This window comes from Podarcis erhardii (assembly GCF_964252035.2).
Source record: "Podarcis erhardii genome assembly, chromosome: 4".
Taxonomy (NCBI): Eukaryota; Metazoa; Chordata; class Lepidosauria; order Squamata; family Lacertidae; genus Podarcis; species Podarcis erhardii.
In genome coordinates, this window is record NC_138508.1 from 1,003,487 (window position 1) to 1,008,435 (window position 4,949).

A 4,949-nucleotide genomic window follows, 5' to 3' on the forward strand; every position below is an offset into this window, starting at 1 on the left:
ATGCGATCTATTTTGAACAAAAAGCTAAAATTATAGTTAATAATGTGGTTTCAGAAGAAATTAGAATTGAGAAAGGAACCAGGCAAGAGTGCCCACTTTCCCTTCTGCTTTTTATTTCGGTCCTGAAGGTTTTGCGAAATATGCTAAGAAAAGAGGAGGAGGTTAAAGGAATAACAGTAGGCTCTAAACAATATATAGTGGTACCTCGGGTTAAGTACTTAATTCGTTCCAGAGGTCCGTACTTAATCTGAAATTGTTCTTAACCTGAAGCACCACTTTAGCTAATGGAGCCTCCTGCTGCTGCCACGCTGCCGGAGCACAATTTCTGTTCTCATCCTGAAGCAAAGTTCTTAACCTGAAGCACTATTTCTGGGTTGGTGGAGTCTGTAACCTGAAGCGAATGTAACCTGAAGCATATGTAACCCGAGGTACCACTGTAAGTTAAAAGCCTTTGCTGATGATCTGGTGTTAACTTTAGAAGACCCAGACTCCAGTGCAGTGAAAGCACTGGAGCTGATTCAGGAGTTCGGACAAGTAGCAGAATTCAAGTTAAATAAGAGCAAAACCAAAGTGTTGGGGGGAAAACTTAGATAATGAGGAGAGAAAAATCCTTCAGGAAAGATAGGCCTTGTTTTTGTGAAGAAAGTGAAATATTTGGGTGTGAATTCATCAGTGAAAAATTTGAATTTATATAAAGATAATTATGAGAAACTATGGAATGAAATTAAGAGAGAACTTGAGATCTGGTCAAATTTAAAATTGTCATTAATGGGCCGAATATCAGTGGTTAAGATGAACGTATTGCCAAAGATGTTTTTATTCCAAGCTTTACCAATCATTGACAGTGTTAGACGTTTTAAAGAATGGCAGAAAGCATTGTCTAAATTTATCCGGCAGGGGAAAAACCCCAGAATTAAATATAAAATATTAACAGATGCAAAAGAGAGTGGGGGATTTTCCCTGCAAGATTTGAAGATTTATTTTGAGGCAGCAGCTTTCTGCTGGATTAAGGAATGGATTCAAATAGATAATGCTGATGTGTTAGATTTGGAAGGATTTGACAATGTATTTGGTTGGCATGCATACTTATGGGATGACAAGATATTGGCTCATAAAGGTTTTAAAAATCATGTAATTAGAAAATCTTTATATAATGTATGGATAAGATATAAAGCTCTCTTGGAAAGGAAAACACCCAGATGGTTTTCACCAATGGAAGCAAACGCACAGAAAAAGTTGAATATGGAGAGTAAATGGTTGAAATATGCTGATTTACTAGTGAAAGATAACGAAGAATTTAAATTAAGACCATTTAATAAAATTAAAGATAAATTGGATGGATGGTTACAATGTTATCAGATTAATGAACTATATAAACTTGATAAGAAAAATGGTTTTGCAACAGAAAAATCTAAATTGGAAACGGAATTGTTAGATACCAATGTTAAAAATATCTCTAAAATGTATAATTTGTTGTTAGAATGGCATACAAAGGACGAACAAGTTAAATCTGTGATGATAGATTGGGCAAGAGATGGACACAATATAATGCTGGCAGATTGGGAAAGGCTGTGGAAGAAAGGGGTTAAGTTTACTGCATGTACTGTATTAAAAGAAAATATTATGAAAATGCTGTATAGATGGTACTTAACCCGAGTGAAATTAGCAAAGATGTATCATACAAATGATAACTTGTGTTGGAAATGCAAAGGAAAAGGAGGTACTTTCCATCATATGTGGTGGACGTGTCCTAAGGTGAAAGACTTCTTGGAAAAGATATATAATGAGTTAAAAAAATGTTGAGAAATACATTTATTAAAAAACCAGAAGCCTTTCTACTTGGAATAATAGGACTGGAATTGCCCAAAAAAGATGTTAGACTGGTTTTTGTATGCCACTACAGTGGCAAGACTTTTATTAGCCAAAAATTGGAAATCGCAAGAGATACCAACAATAGAAGAATGGCAGATGAAGATGTTGAACTTTTTGGAGCTGGCCGACCTGACTGGAAGAATCCGTGACCAGAAAGGAGACACAAGAGGACTGGAAGAAATTTAAAGAATATTTAGCTAAATATTGTAATATAAGATAAAGAGAAATTTTTTGGAAGTAATAATTAGGTTTAGGAGTAGAATAAGTATATGTTGTTAATAAACATTAAGGATTAGAATATTAATAAAGGAGAAGTTGTTAGTAAATGAAAGAAGTTAATATTATTAGAAATATGAATTTGGAGAACTGCTAAACGGGTGATATAATGAAATTCAGGTAGAGGGAATTTGAGGAAGTCAGTTATCAATGAAATGAAACTAGGATTTGGAAGTAGAAATTCTTCTTTATGTGTTTTTCTTTGTTTTTGTGTATTGTAATGTTTTTCTTTTTTCTTTTTTATGTGATAAATGTGAAAACCAATACAAAATTTGGGGGGGGGGGGAGAAAGAGAAGAAAGAGAACAAGGACAGGAACGTCCAGGAGGATAAGAAAAGAAGCAGAGTTTCCCACAACTATATTATTGTACTTAAGTGCAGTTCCATATTTGATGTTGATATTTGACTTTGTGTCTAATAAAAATTAATGAATTTGAATGTTATATTGTGGAACATCAATGGTTTGAACAATAAGGTAAAAAGGAAGAAAACTGAGCGTATCTTAAGAAAGAAAAACTGGGACGTCATTGGTCTCCAGGAAACACATATAGCAAAGAAACATGACAGAGTTTTGATAGATAAGAAATTAGGAACAGAATACATAGCTTCAGATGTTTCCCAAAAAAGGGGAATAATTATATATATATATATATACACCAAAAGATAGATGCAAAAATCCTATCTAAGGATGACGAAGGAAGAATATTAGGAATACAATTGACAAAAGGCAGAGAAGAAATAATTTTGGGTGGGGGTATACGCAGGGCCGTCTTAAGCAAATCTGGTGCCATGGTGCAAAGATCCCTCCGGCGCCCCTCCCCCCGTTTCCCAGAGTTCATGACCTTTTTTAAGGGGGAGGGAACCCCAAAGTTGTTGACTTTTTAAGGAAAGGTTCTCCCTTTTTTTTAGGGAGCTGACACCACACTTACACCTTATCTCTGCTTGGGAAAGGAAAACAGGAAACATAAACTTCTTTAGTTGCTCATTAATTAACAATGCACTTATATATACAACACCACGTTTTGTTTTTTGTTTTTTTTAAGACAAATTATCTTAATGTAACACCTTGTTTTTAGCAATGTTGATTTCTTTTTAAATTCAGATTTTTTTTTAAAAAAAAAAACAACCCTAAATGACTGCAAAAATTAAAAACCATCCAAGAGGCTCACAGCAGAGCCAGAAATTATAGATAAAGCCTAAATCTGGCAACAGACAGGAAGGGGTCCCCCCCCTTAACCTGGTGTGTGTGTTAATGTATGCATGTGTAAAAGAGAAAGAAATCTATGAGCAAGTGATGCTATGCAGCAAGAACTAGCTAGTGTGATCTGCACAGAAAACAACAGAATTAGGAAGCATCATTGTTTTAAACAAAAGCCAAAGATCCAGAAGGAATTGTCAGCTGGTATAGCAGTGCAACACTTCAGGCCATTTTTTGGCACAAAGAGGACAGATCAGTGTGACTTTTGCATTCTAAGCACTAGCAGGGCTTTTGTTGCACTGCCCATTGTGATCCAAGCCAATCTTGCTTGTGTTCCTTTGACCCACAATAATTCTAAAGTACACACTCAATATCAGATTGCAGAACTAGCTGGAACATATCCAAGGGAAAGCATATTATTGTACAGAGGTGCTTTCCTTTCACAAGAGATTAAAGGAAAATAAACACAGGGGGGAAGGATCATCTTACATACCGTATTTTTCGCTCTATAACACGCACCTGACCATAACACGCACATCGTTTTTAGAGGAGGAAAACAAGGGAAAAAACATTCTGAATGAGACAGTGGATGTATCATTTTTGTGCTTCATGCTGTGGCCACAAACATGTGATCTGATGGTGAATTTGGGCTGACCCAATGCAAAGATCCTGAGGATCCATGCGGATCCATGTTTTGTAACCACGTTTTTGCACCATTGCAGCCCCAGGCAACAGTGGGTGCGTGATTTTTGGGGGGCAGGCTGTAGCCATGGACATGCTATGTGCTCTGATGGTGAATTTGGGGTGACCGAATGCAAAGATCCTGAGGATATAGCAACATCATGCATGGATACAAGACCAAGCCCTTGCCCAATTTGGGACAGTCAGACCACATATCCTTACTTATGATACCATCATATAGACCTCTCGTACGCAGAATTAGACCATCAACTAGAGAGATACGAGTGTGGCCAGCAGGTGCACCCGAGCAACTTCAAGATTGCTTTTGGAACACTGAATGGTCACTTTTTGTGGAGAATAATGTGGACACATACGCTTCAATAGTACTGTTCTATGTCAAAAGCTGCATTGATGTCGTTACTACCACCAAACAAATACGGGTGTTTCCTAACAACAAGCCCTGGCTAAACAGGGATGTGTATCTTCTGTTAAAGGCAAGGAATGCTGCTTTTCACTCTGGCAATGCGCAACAGTATAGAGAAGCTAGAGCCAAACTGAAAAAGGGCATTAGGGATGCCAAAGCTATGTACTGCCGGAGGATCGAAAAGCATTTTGAGAGCTCCGACCCTCGTCGTGTATGGCAAGGCCTGCGACAAATTACAGGGCAAAATATTAAAAACGAACTGGCTAACAGCAGTGCGCACCTGGCTGATTAGCTGAATCAATTCTTCAGTTGTTTTGAGGTGGGAACTGGAACCACCGTCACTACAGCATTGGCTACCAGCACATCATCAGGAACTATTACTGATAAACAACCACTTTTATTACAGACCTCCGACGTACAACGTGCTTTTCGGAGCATTAATATTAGGAAGGCAGCTGGACCGGATGGAATTATGGGACGAGTTATTAGGGACTGTGCT

At 37.5% G+C, this 4,949-nt stretch overlaps 1 long non-coding RNA gene across 1 annotated transcript; it reads left to right on the forward strand.

Moving 5' to 3' along the window:
* On the forward strand, positions 1 to 2,585 carry LOC309341303. Its single transcript, XR_014156186.1, has 2 exons — positions 1 to 197; positions 442 to 2,585. It is a non-coding gene; the product is annotated as an uncharacterized lncRNA (long non-coding RNA).
* Positions 2,586 to 4,949: the final 2,364 nt, after the last annotated feature.